Source organism: Symphalangus syndactylus, chromosome 2 (genome assembly GCF_028878055.3).
Source record: "Symphalangus syndactylus isolate Jambi chromosome 2, NHGRI_mSymSyn1-v2.1_pri, whole genome shotgun sequence".
Taxonomy (NCBI): domain Eukaryota; kingdom Metazoa; phylum Chordata; class Mammalia; order Primates; family Hylobatidae; genus Symphalangus; species Symphalangus syndactylus.
In genome coordinates, this window is record NC_072424.2 from 70,629,458 (window position 1) to 70,651,151 (window position 21,694).

The window sequence follows — 21,694 nt, forward strand, 5'->3', positions numbered from 1 at the left end:
GTTAAAGATAGAATTTATAATTAAAAATGTAGCAGAACATAAAAATTTAGAACATTCTCAGCCTGGCCATTAAATAATTAAAAAGTATGTTAGGGAGAAAATATCAAGAGTGTGGCCAAGTGACTGTTTGGTAAGATTAGTATGGCTAGAAGGAGGCCAGGTGATATTCATCAAGACAATAAGATAATGAACTTAAAGGCATTTCAGAGCTCTTTCAGGCTGCCCCTACCATTACTCAGAATATTAGGACTTTGAGAGCAGAATAACCTTGCTGCCCAGGGCCACCTACAGTCTCTGCTCCCCGAGTTCCAGTGCAGTGCCCCTCAGCCACTCCTGCCATGAATCAAGCAGGCCCAGATGAGGCTCAGACCACCGCTCTGGAGGGTGCAAGTGGTAAGCCTTGGTAGCACCCACATAGTGCTAATTCTGCAGGCATGAAAAGTGCATAGGTTGTGCAGCCATGGTTGCCTCTATCAAGATTTTAAAGGCTGTGTCAGACAAACTAGGGGCCCAGGCAGAAAACTGCCACAGGGGAAGAGTCACTCCAGAGTTCTCACTGTGGTAGTAACCAGTGGTGCCACGGGAATGGGGCTGCCACCAAGACCCCAGAACTATAGAAACACCAATGTGCAGCCCCAGTGTGGGATTTCAACATGTGATAGCTACTCCTGAGCAATTACTTAAGGCTGAGCCCAGAAAAGCCATAAGGGCAGGGCTACCTGTGGCACTGGGGGCCCAATCTCTACCACAGAGTGTCTGGGAGGCAACACATAGAGCGAAAGATTATTCTGGATTTAATAATTTTAATGTCGTCATCCCTATTAAGTTTTGGACTTACTTGGGGCTTGTTCCTCCTTTCTTCTTGCCTATTTCTCCTTTTTGGAATAACAATATATATCCTATGCCTGCCTCACCATTGTACTTTGGAAGCACATAATGTATTTTGATTTCACAGGCTCACAGCTGGAGGGGAATTTGCCTAAGGATAAATAGTGCCTTAAGTCTTGGCCATATCTGATTTAGATAAGACCATAGACTTTGAACTTTTTAATTGGTGCTGGAATCAGTTAAGACTTTGAGGCTATTGTGATGAAATAAATGTATTTTACATGGGTGAAGAGCATGAATTTGGGGGGCCAGAGGTAGAATGTTGTGGTTTGAATGTGTCCCCCAAAAAGCATGTGTTGGTAACTTAATCGTCTGTGCAACACTGTTGGGAGGTTGGGCCTAATGAAAAGTCGTTAGGCAATGAATGTAGAGTGAATGGATTAAGGCCATTATCAGAAGTGTGAGTTTATTATCTCAGTTGTGGGTTGATTATAAAAGGGGGAGTTCACCTTGTTTTATTTTCTCTCTCTCATGCTCTCTTTTCCTTCTACCTTCTACCATGAGATGGCACAGCAAGAAGGTCCTCATTAGATGCTGGCACCTTGATCTTGAACTACCCAGCTTCCAAAACTGTGAGAAATAAATTTGTTCTTTAAGACTAACCCAGTCTCAGGTATTCTGCTATAGCAGCACAAAATAGACTAAGATAACTACTCATGAGCAAAGGGAGGTTTTCTTTTGGGGGGGGGGGGTTGTTTTTGTTGTTGTTGTTGTTGTTGTTGCTTTGTGTAATCTGAGAAAACTTCCTATAAAAATTTATTACCCTAGGCTTGCTTTCACACAGATGCTAGCTTCTTATATATTCTACCTAAATGTTCATCTTAGATAGCTTAAGAGGAATTAAGTTTAATTAAATTGACCCTAGATTGCTGGAATTGTGTGTACCTGGCAGAAAGAAACTAAAATTACTGGAAAGATACTTCCTCAACTCGAGTTTTAGTATTCCCAAAGATAAACTCAGCCAAACCTGAGTTCACATTCCAAAACTTAAAAATATTTAAGAAAGGAAGAGCTAGAAAAAACAGTTGAATAAAAGAAGAATTCCACTCCCCATGAATGCAAATAATACAATTACTGGATCTTGAATAGAAAATCATATGTTTAACATGTTCAATTAAAATATATATATATATATATTTTTTTTTTTTTTTAAAGCACAAGTGTATTAGCCCATTCTCACACTGCTATAAAGAACTGCCCAAGACTGGGTAATTTATAAAGAAAGAGGATTAACTGACTCACAGTTCCGCATGGCTGGAGAGGTCTTGGGAAACTTATAATCATGGCAGAAGGGGAAGCAAATATGTCCTTCTTTACATAGTGGTAGGAAGGAGAAGTGCATAGCAAAGCTGGGGAAGCCCCTTATAAAAACATCAGATCTCGTGAGAACTCACTCACTATCATGAGAACAGCATGGGCATAACTGCCCCCATGATTCAATAATTTTATGGTTTCCCAGTGCATATAAAAGTTGTTTTATGCTATACTGAAGTCTATTCAATGTGCAATAGCATTATTCCTAAAAAACAATGTACCTCCCTTAATTACAGAATACTCTCTTGCTAAAAAAAAAATTTAACAATTATCTGTGCCTTCAGCACAGTAGAAGGTCTATAGAAGGTCTTGCCTCCATGTTAATCGCTGCTGATTGATAAGGGTGGTTGTTGCTCAAGGTTGGACAAGCTGTGGCAACTTATTTTTCTTTTAATTTTCAACTTTTATTTTAGTTATAGGGGGCATATGCAATTTCTCAAAATGAGACAACAGTGAAGTTTGCCCTATCAATTGACTCTTCCTTTTATAGAGATTTCTCTGTAGCATGCAATACTGTTTGATAGATTTTTACCCACAATAGAATGTCTTTAAAAATTGGAGTCAATTCTCTCAAACCCTGCCTCTGATTTATGAAGCAAATTAATGATATTCTAAATCCTTTGTTATTTCAACAATGTTCACAGTGTCTTCACCAGGAGTAGATTTCATCTGAAGAAGCCACTTTCTTTGCTCATCCATAAGAAGCAACTCCCCATATATTCAGGTTTTACCATCAGATTACAGAAATTTAGTTATATCTTTGGGTTCCACTTCTAATTGTAGTTAATTTTCTATTTCCATCATATGTTTTTATTTAAAACGAGTGGTGTGTAACTTGTCCTTTCATTTGAACCTTTAGAGGCCACTGTAAGGTAATTATCTGGCCTAATTTCAATATTTTTGTGTCTCAGGGAATAAAGAGGCCCAAAGAGAGTGAGCAAGATGGGCAACAGTCAGTCGTGAAGCAGTCAGCACACATACAACTTTTATCAATTAAGTTTGTTGTCTCACACAGGCACAGTTCATGGTCCCCCAAACCAATTACAATAGTAACATCGGAGGTCACTGACCACATCTCATCATAACAGATACAATAATACTGAAAACATTTGAAATATTGCAAAAATTTCCAAAATGTGATACAGACATGAAGTGAGCCTGTACTGTTAGAAAAGTGATGGCAAAAGACTTGCTTGATGCAAAGTTGCCAGAAATCTTCAATCTATAAAAACATACTATATGTATGCAGCACAATAAAGCAAAGCACAATAAAAAAAGATATGCCTCTAAATAACTAAAATAAAATTTTTTAAAAGTTACATAATGAGACCAGTCATACTACAGAAAACAGTCAAAGACAAAAAGAAGAGTTCAAAGTTTCCAAAAAGAAATAAATAAAGATTCCTTCAAAGACAATGAAAACTGTTTTCAATGTATTGAGAGAAAGTAACCATCAAACAACTATCTTTCATCATCATTAAAGGTTCAGTGCTAAATACATAGAATTTCAAACAGAACATTGAGATTTTTATCATCAACATATCATTCATTAGAGACGTATTCAGGGTTTTTTGTTTGTTTGTGAGTTTTGTTTTAGTTTTTAAGGGTTTTTGTTGTTTTTGTTGTTGTTGTTGTTGTTTGAGACAAGCTCTCACTGTGTCACCCAGGCTGGAGTGCCGTGGTGCATTCACAGCTCACTGTAACTTCCGTCTCTTGGGCTCAAGCGATCCTCCTACTTCAGCCTCCCATGTAGCTGGGACTACAGTCATGCAGCCCCACACTCAGCTTATTTTTGCATTTTTTCTTTTTTCTGTAGAGACAGGGTTTCACCATTGTTGCCCAGGCTGCTCTTAAACTCCTGAACTCAAGCAATCCACCTGCCTTCGCCCCCCAAAATGCTAGGATTATAGTCATGAGCCACTGCACCCAGTCAATGAAAGATGTATTTTAAGATGAAAAATAATTGTGGAAGGAATGTCTTAGAGTAAAAAAATATGTTAAGCAAATAAATTAGACTATCAAAACAAGCATTGACAATATCTAAATGATAATATTTAATTTTGCAATGTTAAAACACAGACAAAACTACTATACTAGACAACCATATAAAATGAAGACAATACCTAATCAGAGAGAAGATCTTTTATGTTTTTGGATTGTTCAGAAGGAAGGTCCAATTATTGTTTTACCTTAGGCATGATTAAATTAAAATGTGTATATTAATGTTTTAGGGTAATTAACTTAGGAAAATAGTGTGTATAATTTCTACACTGGTACATAAAAAATAGAATTAAAAAATCAATCCATAAAGAAGAAGAACAGGAGAAATACAAAAGAAGCATAGAAAAATCAGGACAAGTAGAAAGTATAAAATACTATAGTAGAAGTGAATTCACACATATTAGCAAAAGCAATAAATATAAGTTTTTAAAAGAGAGACACCTAAGAAAAAATGAACATATCATGTTTGAAAATAAATCTTGAAAGTAGATTTAAAAAGGAACCCCCAAAATATGCTTAATGCTTTTAGAAAGCATTTAAAAGTAATTATTAATTTCAAAGATGATTAATATGTAATGATAAAATTTGAATTCCATAGATAAATAAACATCATAATGTGGATGTATTAATAACATAACTGAAAAATGTATAAGTAAAAAATTGGCATAATTACAAGAGGAAATAGGAAAATCACAATATAGAATATTTTAAAATTCAAATCCACCAGGTAATTGATAGGCTAAGCAAAAGATAAATTTATAAGGCTATAGAAGATTTGAATCACACTGTTAGCAAACTTGATCTAGTGAATATATATGCAATCCTATATCCAACAATTATACCATTTGTAAACATACATGGAGTATTTTTAAAACAAGCATAGACCCTAGGTCTATGTTTTTCTGTATAATAGCTACTAGCCACATGTAGCTATTTAAATTTTGAATTAATTAAAGTTAAATAAAAGTAAAAATTCAGTACTTCATTCATAGTCACATTTGAAGTACTCAATAACCACATGTAGCTACTGTATTGGACAGTAGAGAATATTGACATCATTGAATACAGTTCTACTGTGTAACAATGCACTAGGAAAAATTATAAAGACATTTCTGCAGTGTTACTGATACAGGTAATTATTACAAATTCAAAGAAATAATTTTCAATTTTGAAAGACAAAATGTCTCTTTTTTTCTAACCCAATCTTTTTAAAAAAGGTATATCTGGTCTTAAAGTTATTTCAGGGGTTTGGCATACTGGAAAAAAAATAAATAAATGAGTAAACTAGAAATGAGGATTGCATTATACACAAAATCTAATAAAAAATGATCAAATGATTTTAAGTAAATTACAAAAGATTAGAAAGAAATGGTGAAGAGTCATACCTATTAACTAGTGCCCCTTAGAGAAGAAAAAGTATGATTGACAAGTTTATTGCAGCACTATTCACAACAGCCAAGATATGGAATCAACCTAAGTGTTCATCAATGCATGAGTGGACCAAGAAAATGTGATACATAGAAGCTTATTATTCAGCCATAAAAAAGAATTAACCCGTGCCATTTGCAATAACGTAGATGGAACTAGAGGCCATTTTGCTAAGTGAAACTACTCAGGCCCAAAAAGACAAATTTCACACATTCTCATTTGTATGTGGGAGCTTAAAGTTTAAAAAAAAGATTATACTCTTTGAGATAGATGGTAGAATGATGACTACTAGAGGCTGGGAAAAATAGTCGGGGGGTGGGGGGTGATAAGAAGGGATAGTTAATGGACATAAAACTACAGCTAGATGGAAGGAATAAGATCTAGCGCTCAGTAGTACAATAAAGCAACTATTGTTAACACTAATTTATTGCATATTTCAAAATAACCAAAAGAGTGGAATTGAAATGTTGCTAACACAATTAAATGATAAATGCTTGAGGTGATGGATATCCCAATTATCCTGATTTGATCACTACACATTTTATGCCAGTATCAAAATATCATATATACTCCATAAATATTTACAGCTATTATATATCCACAATAATTAAAAATTTATTATAAAAAGCGTGATTGTAACCCTACTTGGAAGTTCAAAGAAACAGGAGCCCCATACTGGATTTTCTTGACTAAACTATATGCATTAGACCAGCTCTCTAATTTTTTAATGCTATCATATGAAAATACTACAGGCAAATCAAAAATACAATGAACCTGATGCAGTTTAAAATAATGCTGATTCCATGGTTTGAAGGACCAAAACCATGTGGTCACAAACTGTGGTCTTCTTAATGGGTTGAATACACATCTGGAAGATTTCTCATCCAACTCTTAACCTGGCTAACTCCCAAATGCCTCTTTCAGGTCTCAGGAAGAAAAAAAAAAAATTCTTTGCGTCTCCAGTTGCAGAGCAGGTTCTGCCACAGAGTAGGGGCTAGAGGAATAATGGTTGAGTGAAAAAGGGGATAGATAAGTTGCTAAAAGTCTTTCCATATGTAACAGTCTATGATTCCGTGTTCCACTTTTAGTGCCAAAGTTGACGAGGTTATAGGAGAAGTGAGAGGAGGTAAAATAATTTCTGGAGAGATCAACTTTACATGGTGATGCACACATTTCTCTTCCATGGAGAATTCTCAGTCCCTTTCATCTCTAGATACCCAGAGACATGGAATTAACCTCTGTTGAACTGGAGAAACTTTAGCTACATATAAAATGTAACCATGATGCTTTTCAACAGAAACCTGCATTCTATTTTTAAACAAGAAAGATAGTTGCCTATGAAAATTCCCTTTGTCTAGATCTACAGCAGAGTTTTTCAGTGGAAATTAACTTCCTACCAAGATTAGTTTTTTTTTTTTTTAAATCACAAATAAGTTAAATTCAACCAAAACAAGCTTAAATGAGAATGCAAATTTTGTTATGGACATCAGGTCTTATGCATCAAGAACAAGGCTGGTCCTGGCCAGCAGTATTTCCAATACCACCAGAGTTCCCTTTTTCTTCTGCATCTCTGCTCCATTCTCTCTCTATCTTGGTTGCCATCTCAAGATTACCAAGGGGAGAACTTCAGCGATGCATCCATGTCTATCTTGGGCAAATTGCCAAAGCCTGTACAAATTAATTGTGGCCAAATGAGCAGAAATAATTTGTTAAAAAAGACATTTACCTGCAACTATGTTAAATAGGAGGGTGGACTTTCCTAGAAACTGGGCTAGACAAACCAAAGAGTAGACAAAATATTGTGTTCCTACTACACTACACTCTATTAGGTTGTCTGACTATTTTACTAGGGGCATTGATATGGAAACCATCTGAGCCTAAATAAAAAGTACATCAGCATCTTGTATTTTTTCTGCACGTTAAAAAAGTAAAACAAAACATTTTGCAACATGCATTAAAAACACTGTTTTTAGAGTATTTATGAATACCACTTACAATATTCAAATATTCCTTATGTCCAGACTTTCCCTAAATGCTGTGACCTGCTTCTGTATCTTCACTTTTTTGTTTGTTTGTTTGTTTGAGATGGAGTCTCTCTCTGTCGCCTAGGCTGGAGTGCAGTGGTGTGATCTTGGCTCACTGCAACCTCTGCCTCCTGGGTTGACGCCATTCTCCTGCCTCAGCCTCCCGAGTAGCTAGAACTACAGGCGCCCACCACTACGCCCAGCTAATTTTTTGTATTTTTAGTAGAGACGGGGTTTCATCGTGTTAGCCAGGATGATCTCGATCTCCTGATCTTGTGATCTGCCCCCCTTGGCCTCCCAAAGTGCTGGGATTACAGGCGTGAGACACCGCGCCCGGCTGTATCTTCACTTTTTATAGCCATTAATTGCTCCAGAATTACCTTTGTGTTTTTAGCCAGTTCCCTGAAATCTATTCTCTAGCATTGATATCATGAGCCTTAGCCTTCAACATTGTGCTTGATTCTTTAAAATTCCTGCTTCAAATTTCCATAAAGCTTTTAGAAAAAGAGATGGTGTTGCATAACTGCTGCAACTGGGTTCATATCAAGTATCCTTGAGTATAGATAATAAACTAAGTATAGAATTTTTTTTTTTTTGAGATGGAATCTAACTCTGTCCCCCAAGCTAGACTGTAGTGGCACAATCTCGGCTCACTGCAACCTCCGCCTCCTGGGTTCAAACCTCCCGCCTCTCCTGCCTCAGCCTCCTGAGTAGCTGGGATTACAGGTGCCTGCCACCACACTTGGGTAAGTTTTGTATTTTTAGTAGAGAAGGGGCTTCAATATGTTGGTCAGGCTGGTCTTGAACTCCAGACCTCAAGTGTTTTCCCCGCCTTGGCCTCCCAAAGTGCTGGGATTACAGACTTGAGCCACCATGCCTGGCCAGCTGATAATTTTTTTTTTTAAATAATATACTTAGCCAGGTGTGGTGGCTCACACCTGTAATCTAAGCACTTTGTGAGGCTAAGGTGGGAAGATTGCTTGAGCCCAGGAGTTCCCGACCAGCCTGGGTGACATAGTGAGACCACCTCTACAAAAAAATTTAAAAATTAGCCAGGCTTGGGCCTGTATTGCTAGCTACTCAAGAGGCTGAGGCGGGAGGATCCCTTGAGCCCAGGAGGTAGAGGCTGCAGTGAGCCATGATCACACTGCTGCACTCCAGTCTGGGTGAAACAGGGAGGCCCTGTTTCAAACAATAATAAACTTAATAATTAAAGTATGGTTGAGCCAGAACAATACTGAGAACAATCTGTAGAATGCTCTTACATCACTAATCTAGGATGCAAACAGAATCTGATCTGTCCAAAAGATATTTTTCTCTCTAATAATGAAGCAACATTCAGTAAATGCTTGCTTACTCACTCAATATGTTTTGTGTGAATACAGTACATCAACATTTAAAGAACATTCCTTTCTAGAATTAGTGTGCAAAGGAATTCTTGCATTATAGAAGCATATCCTTAGTGACCTGGGGATATTTATTCACTTAGAAAATGAATTTACTACGGCAAGAAATAGGTTCCAACTATTTAATAAAAAGGAAAATATCTTCGCTAAATTTTTTATCAATATATACCCTTTGCTGATTCCTCATTATAATGCTGTCAATATTCAGAGGGAAAAGATCACAGACAACAACTGCAGAACCTATAGCTTCAGGAGGATATTTACCATTTGAAAACACTGCATTGCTCATAGTAGATTGGTATGTTTCCCTCTAGTGGTTAAAAGGCACTTAACTGCATCAACCAAGTCACCTTTTGAGAAACAAAGCAGGAATTGAGAACGAGGCAGCATTTAGTGATGCAAAAATTAACATGGTCTTAAATTAAATGATTTGCAAGTAGAATCAAGTGTGGTTATTATGGAGAAACGAATTCATAGTTTAAATACCTGATCAGTTTCCATGGGATGAACAAGGACAGAGAATATTTTAAACTCTGGCTGATGAGAGATGCTGATGATGAGTAAGGAAATGAAAATCAGAAGAGGAAACAATTAAAATACTTAGTAAAACCAATTTATTTTAATGTGGCACAAGATTAGTAATGAAGCAAGATTAGCCATTTTTAATACCATGTTGCATTACTTATTTTAAAATCCCTTATTATAATAATTTCATTTTTGAAAAATCCAAATTCATGTGCTGGCTTTATTTCAATGAAGACTGACTGCATTTCTCTTGTGACTCTGCAGTCTTAGGGTGGACAATGTTCTACTTCATAAGGAGGAAAGCAGTGACACTCTAATCACAGTAATCATTTGTCAAAATACACCATCAGGCCTAAGAAATTTCACTAAATAACTCAAGGTAGTTTATCCTAGACATTGGCTGCATTTAACTATTTAAAATGCAAGACAATTACGTAAAAGACTCTATATGCCTTCTAAAAACTATGTGCATGTTAGGATATTGACCATCAATTCCACAGCAAAATGCCACACCAGCTCCAAATATGCACACTGGGGTTCCTTGAGCAATCAAACTTACTGGAATTAAGGGTTAAAAGATCAGCACTGTAACTTCAGGCAACCCAGGGGAAGACAACAATCTTCCACCTTTGTTGTATTCTGTGAACTGGCCGTGATCACAGAATGTGAAAACCGGCTATCAGATCACAGGATCATTTCTCCGCCAGAAAGCACCTGCAGTTATTATGTACAAAAGAAACTCACAATGCCAGGCTTTCAGAAGCACATAAAGCTAGCTGTCCTCTCAATTTCTCATAGGGAAATATGTGCATTCTAGAGCAAAGAAAGCATCTATGATGGAGACACGCACATACAAACCTTTCCCAACTCAACTACTGAGAGTTTGGTTTACACAATGAATTGTTGAAGGAGTGTGAAAAACAAGAGGTAAAAACAGAAGCTCGAAATTATCAGCTTATCACCCATAAAAAGGATATAGACCCTCAAGGAGGAAGGCTGAATAAAAAGAAACAATTATTCTACAACTCCTCTTTGTGTTGAACAGGTAATAAACAATGTGGCCAATAAGTTTATCTTACCCTTCTAGGGCAAAGAAACAGATGGAAGTAGAACTGCATGCAATTATTGATAATGTACTTCATATATTTATTCATTGTCCACAATGAGCTATAGAGAAAATATAAGGGAAATGACTCCAGCCCTCTAGAAAATGAAATCAAAAGGAGAAATATACAAATTTGCTATTTTAATTTTTATTTTATTTATATTTAGTAGCAACTATGCAAAGCTACAGAGATTGAGCAGAGGTTTCTTGGTTTTTCAGAAAACTTGGAGATTACAAATTGTGAAACCCAAAATATGAAAATTCACAACATATATCTTCCATATTGTGGTCAACCAAAATATATTACACAGAAAACATGTTAATTACTGAGTCATGTCAGGACAAAGGATATACAGAACATGTTAATTAAAGCTCATGCAAAATATCATGTGTAAAAGGCTTCAACCAATAATAGAACACTTTAACAATCTGAGATTATTTTAATCTTATTTTGATTTTTTCTGACTTTCCATTGAATTTAGAAAACAATTTATAAAGTCTGAAACATTCCTCAATCTCTTTGGCACAGATGAAGTTGCTAGGACAGGGAAAATTTTTTGTCATGTGTTCTAATAATATCTATCGAACAAACTATTTTAGTGACCTAAAATATCATTTGGCCTTTTCTTGTTGACATGACATCAAAATTGAAGCCTGTGTTTATGCACACAGGATACCTAATTTAGTCATTGTAATTGCACATAATTTGATAGGTATATATAAACAGAAGCTATCACTGTGCATGTCACAATCAGCCTAGGTGAAATCCTACACTAGGTTTGAAAAATAGAGCTTCTAATCTAGGAGGTCTCTCTTGATTGTACTGTTGAGCCAGGCCAGGTCTAGAGCTTAAATTTTTTGACAAAGCCTTGTTAAAATGAAAAAAAAAAAAAAAAAAAAGAGATCTTGGTAAAATGCTATTTCACTGGAAGACAGAAGATGGGTGATGAGAAAGAAGGAATTTTTGGCCAAGGGAGTATATAGATGAAAGAAATGAAAGACTAGCAAATGAAAAATGGAAAATGCATGGCAGACCCAAAACACTTCATGAAAAGAAAAGACCAATTGTCAAGAACACATATTAGAGCTGTATCATATTTTTTTCTCCCACAGTATACTAATTTCATTTTCTGATTGATGTGGAAAGAACTTTTTCTCTCTTCACCTCCTATAAATTATTCTTTACTGAGTGCTGCCTTAAGAACAAACAAAGGCACACAAAGAAGCTGAGGCATTAGTATTTCCCAGGATGTACATAAGATCCTTAATAGAGGTAATGAATGCCCTGGCCAGGAGCCAGGATGACAAGCTCCAGCTACAAAGCAGTGAGTCAAGTTCAAAACAGCCACACAAATGCAGAGGCCAAACAATCATTTTTGCTAAACAGAAATTTTTATGCCTCCATAATCAATTAGCTGATTTTTCCCTCTGCTAAGTAACTATTTCCTGGACAACTCTCTGAGTGACGGCATTGAAATGCTGTCTATCATACAGTAGAAAAGTGAGATTAAAGGTTTTGAGTGCCTGGGCATGATGCTGGAAAGACAAAGCAGAAGAGCCATCCTTCCTAATTGTAACAAGGTGCTGCTTTTTTCCTCTGCCTTTTTATGTTGAAATTGGAAGAACTGTAAAGAGTCAAAAAGATTTTCCAGCATGTCAAACGAACCTCTTGTTTTTCCTCAACAATGATGAGACTGATTCTTAAGTGCCAGTAAATAGCATAATGACTATGAAAGTGAGAAAGCATTTACTGAATTGCCTTTATGACTTCTAGTGGAACTAAGTTTGTGGAGAATTGTACTGCTTAGTAGGATATCTATTTTAAAATACTGCAAAATCTTCCCATCAATGTACTTTTCCTTGCATAACTTCTAAAGTGTTCCTTCTCCTTCTTCCTCCTTCTCCTTCTCCCTTCTTCTCCTTCTCCCTCTTCCTCTCCCTCTCTTATAAGGCAACACATGTAGAGAAGCGAAGTGTCACACAGACTAAATAGATGACCCACCAATGAACTGAACATCAGTGATAATAAGTCAGCACACTCATGCCTCATTTAGACTTTCACCACCAAAATGGAAGAATTCCAAAAAATTGGAAAAATTCTTTTGAAAATTTACAAAACTATATTTCTCACTTTTTACAGGATTTGCTTAAAATGTTTACATTAGTTACCCTGTTTAATGATGTCATCCATCTCATGGACAATGCACACCTCAACTATTCTAAATGACCATTTAGAAAAATCCTTTTATATAGAGTTTTACTGATAGACCCTGAAACCTTCCCATGAATTTCTTCTAACATAAGTTTTGAAAGCACTGTGGGTTTTACCTACAAATCCCATCCAAATGGTCCCTGACTTACAATTGTTTCACTTACAAATTTTTTTACTTCAAGGTGATGTGAAAGCAATACACATTCAGTAGAAACCATATTTTAGTACACATACAACCATTTTGTTTTTCACTTTCAGTACAGTATTAATAAATTACATAAGATATTCAGTACTTTATCATAAAATAGACTTCATGTGAGAAGATTTTGCCCAAGTGTAGGCTAAGTGTAGCCTAAGTGTAGTGCTGTTCTGAGCACGTTTAAGGTTAGGCTAGGCTATGACATTTGGTAGGTTAGATGTGTTAAGTGCATTTTAACCTTACAAAATTTTCAACGTAGGATGAGTTTGTTTGGATATAATCTCATTGCAAGTTGAGAAGCACCTGCACAAAGGTTTAATATTTTGCTACAAGTCTAAGAGAGCAGCACTGGGAGATGAAGAACTGTTACTAGAGGATCTAATCTAAGAGAGCAAACTTTAGAATGAATAAAAACAAAATGGCTATTTTCAATGAAAGGGATTAGTTTTACATTTTACCTGCCCCTACCCCATCTTCTTTCTGAATCACTGCCGAAGTATGGAAATTCCTAGTGATTTCCCATGCTTGGGTATAAAGCACGATAGACAGTCTACTGTTAGAGTTGAGTGGGTTTTCCAAACTGAGATGAGATCACAGGTTGATGTTAACTGGGAGGCAGAAGCAGCATTAGCTTAGTTTGTGAAGAAAGGTGGCATTTTCATTAAAGAAAAGCTAACAGGAAAATTCCAGCTTCTTCTAACATTCTACATAGGTAGTAACATTCCACAAAAGTATGAACCCTAAAGTACCCGGTATCCATGCAGGAAAAGGAACAAAGCAGTAAGTGCCCTAAGAGAAGTGAATAGGTGTTGCTGCTATGATTCCTGTAGATTTCTGAGTAGCTATTTGCAATCTATGTACTTAATACTGGATTGCACATGTTATATATTTTCTGTGAATTAAGCCTCTTGGCATAACTTTCCAGCAAAACTGTATGTCCTGTAATTCACAGATTTCCAAAGGTGTTGCAAAGTAGCAAGAGCTGAATATGCCACCCAGCAATATTCCAGGAAACTAATTAACTGAGGGAATTCATGAAGGATTGCATAGATTACTGTGCCTCAACAATAAAGTAATGAGACTGGTCCACAAGGCATACATAAAAATCACATCTATCTGGTGTGGATTGATTTATGCACACATTTTAGAAGATCTATGTAAATCCTACCTGGCTCAATTCTTTCCTTCTGCAAAGCATGCCCTATCAATACAACTGAACATCATATTTTTCTTCTCTTCACTTTTTTTACATGCCACTCACTTAAAATCTAGTTATCTTGTTATGTTTGTATGTATTAACCATTCAAAACTGCCTTTTTCATTAATGTGAAAACAGTATTAGTTGTCTATTGCTGCATAACAAATCACCCCAACATTTTGTAGCTTAAAACAACATTTATTATCTCATACAGTTTTTGAGGGTCAGGAGTGGCTTAGCTGGGTTGTTCTGACGCATGTGTTTCATGAGGTTTAAGTCAAACTCTTGGTCACTCAAAGCCTTTACCTGGGCTGGATAATATAACTTTATTCTTTGTAGTGGGTTGAATGGCAACCTCCAAAAAGATATGTCTATGCACTAATCTTTGGAACATGTAAATGTGACCTTAGTTAGGAAACGGATCTTTGCAGATGTGATAACTACATTAAATATACTGAGCTGAGTCCATCCTGAATTATTTGGTGGGTCCAAAACTCAGTGATAAGTGTCTTTTATAAGAGACACAGTGAGACACACAGAAAGAAAAAGAGAAGCCTGTGTGAAGATGAAGGCAGAGATTGAGGTTATGAAACCATGGAAACGAAGGAACTCCTGGAGCCACCAGGAAGCTAGAAAAGACAAGGAAGGATGCTCCTCTAGAGCCTTCAGAAGAGAATACGGCTCTTCAGAAAACAGAATGAAACCCTGTCACCGAATGGTGAGAGAACAAATTTCTACTGTTTTAAGCCACCTGGTTTGTGGTGATTTGTTACAGCAGCACCCCCCATCCCCAGCCTCGATAGTATCCCAACTCTAATTTACATGTTCTTTTTTGCAGCAGGCTCAGCCTTTCCAAAGCCAATGCTAGCACCTGCACTAACTCTTCCCACTGTGAACACCTGCACTAACTTACCTTTCTAATGCCAATACACGCACTACTCAAATTCTCTCCTTACATCGGGGTAAGCCTGTTTAGTGAACTAATTCAAACAAGTAGTAAATGGATATAAATGCATGGACTGATTCATTACCATGTGCTATGATTTGAATGTGTCCAGCAAAATTTATGTATTGAAAACTGGATACCCAATGCAACAGTGTTGGGATGTGGAGCTAATAAAGGGCTATTGCGTAATGAGGGCTCATAAAGGCTGATTGAGGTCATTATTGTGGAAAAGGATTAGTTATCATGAGAGTATGTTGTTATGAACCTAGTCCAGACCTTGGTGCCTCTATCTTACATGCAGTCTCTTGTCCTTCTGCCTTCCATTATGGGAGGATACAACACAAAGGCCCTCACCAGATACCAGTTCCATGCTCTCTGACTTGTCAGCCTCCAGCGTGTGAGAAATAACTTTTTTCTTTATCAATTACCCAGTCTGTTATAGTAATAAAAAAACAGACTAAGATACCATGTTATCCTTTACAGATAACATAAGTGGGACCTTTCCAAAGACTTTGTTTCATAGTGTTTATAGTCAGACTATTGAAGCAGGTCAGTGTTTAATAGAAATCCACTCTGACCACTTACTAATCTCCCCTTCCATGCATAGACTCCATCAGTAAACTGAAGAAGACGAATGAAAGCAAATATTTCAACAACAAAAAAGATTGTCTATGAAGACATCATGACAAGAGTAGAGAATGAGAAAAACAAGGTAGATACTGACTGGAAGCTTGCAGAGTTGTGTTTTCCAGGCTGTAATTCAAAGAAAAATTGTTTCAGGAAATGCTCTCCAGGGAAAGCATTATCTGGTAAAATAAACTATTACATAAAACTCTATTTTGGAGATAAACATGTATATAAACATGTTTTGTTTAAAAATAAAAGGAAAGACAGAGAGAAAAAGAGGAGAGGGAGAGAAGGGAAGGGGAAAAAAGAAGTGAGGGGAGAAAAGCATGAGAGAGAGAAAAAAGAGAATCTTAGTGACCATTCCAGTATACATACTACTAATTGCTAATTCAGTTGGGGTTGTCACATCAAGGTAGAACTTTGGAGTAATACTGACAAACCTGTTTTCAATCCACCTTCTTACTAGCCAAGTAATCTTCAGCAAATTACTTAGTTTTAGCTTCTTGATATGAAAGAATGGGGATACCTATTACGTTATCTTGTGTTTTTTTTGTTGTAATTCATGTAGAAAATATGTACTTCTTACAAGCAATCTTTCCTGTAGTTACAGTTCTCAATAGTTTGAGATTATTATGGTCATTACGATCACAAGTAGCAGAGGCTATAGTAGCCAACATCTCTGTTGCCATCCGTCTCAGCCATTGAAATGCAATTATCAGGAGACTTAAGTTTTGAAGTCAAACCATAATTGATCCCAGCAGAGGAGAAAAAATAGAGCTGTTAATTTAACAAAGGGAGATTCTACAAAACCTGAAATAATTTATCAGTATATCTAAAGAATACATTAACACCTCAGATTTCAAGGACTGCCTTGAAAGCTTAGAAAAAGGAGAAGCATAAAGATCAGCTCAGCACTGATGTCTAGGAGGAAGAACCATAACCAAGATTCTCAAGTATTCTGGTGCCTGAGCAAAGACAAGAAGATTGTTGACATAACTATGGAATCATTGTCACACAACTTAAAATGGTCCTTTTGACACAATGGTCCTGAGTGATAAATGTTTGAATTAAACTACCAAACTATCTTATCCTGGTGCCATTAAATACTGAATTTATTTATTTAATTCCCTGTACTGAGTTGAATAGTGCTCCAACAAAATTCACATCTACTTGCAACCTGTGATTGTGATCTTATGAGGAAATATGGTCTTTGTGTGTTCTTTGTAAATGTAAGCAAGTTAAGATGAGGTCATACTGAATTAGGGTGGGCCCTAACTCAGATGTGACTTGTGTCCCTATAAGAGGGAGTTTTGGACCCAGAAACACATGGAGAGAACACCATGTAATGACGCAGGCAGAGATTAGAGTGATGCATCTACAAGCCATGGAATGTTAAGGATTGCCAGACATCAGAAGCCAAGAAGAGGCAAGAAAGAATCTCCTCTAGAGCCTTCAGAGAGCATGACTTGACTATATCTTGATTTCAAACTTCTAGATTCTATAACTGTGAGAGAATAAATTTCACTTGTTTTATGCCATCAGATTTTTGGTAAGTTATTATGGCATTCCTGGGAAACTGAGCATGCCCCTTTCTTATGATATGTGTTTACCAAGCAATTTTCTGGATAAGAATTAGTTGTCCAAGTAAGCAGATATATGTGTAGGTAATAATACTTATACATACACGAGTTTTAGAATTTCCATCTCTATGACAATTTTATATTTGCACATCAGCATTACAGCTTTTATCCATCAACCTTATGAACTTAAGTAGAGTCTATCATTGAAAGATTAATCTTCTTTTATAAGACATGGACAATATGAGGTTTTAAAATGCCCTCTTCTGTGGCAACAGATAATAAATGAAGCTCTGCTTTAGGTCCGCTAAGCCTTGTGATTTTTCTCTTTTTTATCCCAGTGCCCTGCTTCATACCATCATTTCCTCTATGATATGTTTGTTGACAGAGCAGCAAATAATTTGTCTTCATCAGAAGACTAGACAAGATAAGGAAAGAATAATGAGTTTGAAGTTATGCAACTCCTCAAACTGAAATGCAGTGAAAAAAAGAAAAAGAATATTCAAGAACAGTGGGACCATTATAAAAGATGTGGCATACGTATACTAGAATACTAGAAAGAGAGTTATTAAGTATTAACTCACATGATCACGAGGTCCCACAATAGGCCATCTGCAGGCTGAGGAGCAAGGAGAGACAGTCTGAATTCCAAAACTGAAGAACTTGGAGTCTGATGTTTGAGGGCAGGAAGCATCAAGCATGGGAGAAAGATGTAGGCTGGGAGGCTAGGCCAGTCTCTCTTTTCACATTTTTCTGCCTGCTTATATTCTAGCCACAGTGGTGACTGACTAGATCGTGCCCTCCCAGATTAAGGGTAGGTCTGCCCTTCCTAGCCCAGTGTCTCAAATATTAATCTCCTTTGGCAACACCCTCACTGACACACCCAGGAGCAATACTTTGTATCTTTCAATCCAATCAAGTTGACATTCAATATTAACCATCACAGTCCTCTAGTTGAGAAAGTTGTATATGTGTACCAGAATTGAACAATTATGTAAATGATAGGGATGTTGGGAGCCAGACTTCTCACTGTTCAAGTAGAAGTTTACAGATAAGCAAGAAAACGAGTCTAGAATGATCTGGTAATTGAGTAGAGTCAAAGACATCAGGATGAACTCATATTTAGCTTGAAATAGATACATACATTTCTTCTGCCTGCTCCTATCCAAAGTCCATTCATTTTTCAAGGCCCAATTCTCCATCTGCTTAATCCACAATTATTTGCCTAAATACTCAAGTATTCATTAAATTTCTGCTGCACTTATATCCTGAAGCAAACATCCTGGAAATTGCTATGCATTATTAGATATTATACAGCAATATTTTAATTTTTAGAAATAATATTACTTTTTTTCTTTTGCTAATTTTTATATTCCCAGAAGATTAGAACCAAGTACTTCTTTGGTCCAGCTTCCATTATATAATAAAGTGACAAACATATACTGGGCAATAAAAGAAGGAATACTCTCTGATTTATGAATAGTGTGACCCAATCTGCTCATTGGAGAAATAATTTATAAGCGACATTTTTATACAGTGGCTTTATATTAAAACCATTGTAGAAAATGTTTCTGCTAAGTTCCTTAATGGAATATTTTCTTAATTATTTCAGTAACAGTAATATTTATATTAATATTGTATTTATATTAATGTTTATATTCGAACATTTTCTCACCATCAAAACTTTGTCGTATAAATGAGATGTTGCATGTAACAAAGAACATGCTTGTTTTTGATGAACAAGTTAAATATTCACAAAAATTAATTATGTATTAAACCATAAATAAAACCTTAATAAACTTAAAAAATTCAACCGTGTATAGGTTATGTTCCCTGGTCATGATGCAATAAAATTAGAAATGAATAGTAAAAGGATGGCTGCAGTAAAAATATTCATATTTCTGATTGCCAGTCTCCAATAAAGGTTGTTTTTTTTTTTAACAACTCCTTAACTGTAAACAAGTGTAAACAATGTTAGAAAAAATAATCCTCACAAAGACAGCACGAATATGATGAAATATTAAAAAATGTCCAGCCCACAATCTGAAAGAGAATAAAAACAAGAGACAATAAAAGATCTAACCCACTTAGCCACTAGTGACTATGAACACCTGCAACCCTCATAGTGTTATTGAGCTTAATTTATCCCATCAAGATTGTCAACAGTTTATCTCCATTCATAAAGTTAGCTTAAAGTGATCCTGGGTTGTTCATATCAATGAGCACTTGGAAGAAATGAATGTATTTCCTCTGTGGAGGATATCACCTCTATTTTGGCGCTCCACAAATACTCACAAGTAACTTTTATGGAAATAAATTAAATAGTAAAATATCATCACGCACAATAGAAAACAAGGCAATATGTGTGAGATCCAGCAGGAACAAGAGAAAGTAGAAACAGACCAAAATATGCTTGAGAAAATCAGATTTTCGGACACAAATTGTTTGCTTTATCAAGAAAACAAAAACAAGCTCAGCTGGGTGCGGTGGCCCATGCCTATAATCCTACCACTTTGGGAGGCCGAAGTGGGCAGATCACTTGAAGTCAGGAGTTCGAGACCAGCGTGGCCAACATGGTGAAACCCCATCTCTAATAAAAATACAAAAATTAGTTGGGTGTGGTGGCATGCACTGGTAATTCCAGCTACTTGGGAGGCTGAGGCAGAATAATCACCTAAACCCAGGAGGCGGAGGTTGCAGTGAGCTGAGATCATGCCACTGCACTCCAGCCTGGATGAGGGAGTGAGAGTCTATCTCGAAAAATCAAAATCAAAAACAAAAACAAGAAAACAAGCCTATTCTATTGGGGCTGAGGGGGAGGAAAAAACAGCTTAAAGTTATCAGAATATAACAGAAAATTATTTTTTAAATGTATACCATATTAAAAGAAAAGTAAAATTGTAGAAGTAAAAGATGTAGTAACTAAAATTTAAAAATCAGTGAATGAATGTGGCACAGATTAGTCATAAAATAAGAGAGAATTAGTAAATTGGAAGCTGAGCCAGAAGAATTCGGAAAATAGCACAGAGAGAAAAAAATAGATGGAAAATATAAGAAAGAGGCTAAGAGATATAAATGAAAGTTAGATGATTTAAAATACATTTAACTTCAGCTTGGAGACAGAAAGGGCCAAAAAATATTTAAAGAGAAAACAAGAACATACAACAGATCCAAACAAAACATCCATCAAATTCCAAATACGTTAAAGAAAGATAAACCCAAACGTTGAAATATTTTAGTGAAATTACAGAAAATAAAGGACAAAGAGAAAACAATGCCAATAATAGCCAGAGAAAGACAATAGTGAGTATTAGATTGATAGAGAATTATAAAGACCAAGCAAAGATATATCATGCAAATATCAATCTCAAAAAAGTTGATAACAGATAAATGTTTTGGAAGAAGTAGAGTCTTGTAACAATATAAAGTTTTTAACTCATCAGAATAGTACGAGTTGAATTCATATATTTTGAAATACACAGCCTTAAAATGAATAAAGAAAGAATATACAAAGACTCCTTTCAGGAATCATTTCTTTAGTTCCTACTAGAGAAGCTTCTCTTAACATGTGGAGCGCCGGAAACCACAAAGAGGAGGTGCAGCATTCTGCCGTAAGTGTGAAGTGGATTCTTGGTGTTGCTGTGCTGCAACTGCCATTTGCTAATGATGACCTTGCTTTCCTTACTTAGAGTAAGACTAAGAGATGGCAGTCAGCCTGAGCGGTTTCCATTTATGAAAGCAAAAATCAAAAACAAAACCACTCTAAATTTGCAAACCAAAATAGACTATAATCAGAGTGGAAAATTTTAACATACCTCCCAGCAATTAACAAAACAACCAGACAAAAACATCAGTGAGTTTATAGAAGGCATGAACATACAAACACAACCACAATAATAGAATAATAAACTTTGTTTTTTAGCACACCTGATCCACTTACAAAAATTGATTTTGTACTTGACTACAAAATCTCAACAATTATTGGAAGACTGATATAGTATAATATTCTCTCATCACAAAACAATTAAGCTAGAAATAATGAAATAACTTTAAAACATTTCCTATAGTTAGAAATTTAAAACTGTATTTGAAAGTACTCATGAAAAAAACACTTTAAAAAAAACAGAAATTAGAAAATACTTTCATCTAAACTTTTTTTTTTCTTTTTTTTTTTTTATTATGGTGTAAGTTCTAGGGTATATGTGCACAACGTGCAGGTTTGTTACATATGTGTACATGTGCCG

At 36.0% G+C, this 21,694-nt stretch overlaps 1 non-coding gene across 1 annotated transcript; it reads left to right on the forward strand.

The window, feature by feature from the left end:
• Positions 1-20,961: 20,961 nt before the first annotated feature.
• LOC129478226 (small nucleolar RNA U3) lies at positions 20,962-21,174 on the forward strand. The gene has a single exon (XR_008656361.1). It is a non-coding gene; the product is annotated as a small nucleolar RNA U3 (small nucleolar RNA).
• Positions 21,175-21,694: the final 520 nt, after the last annotated feature.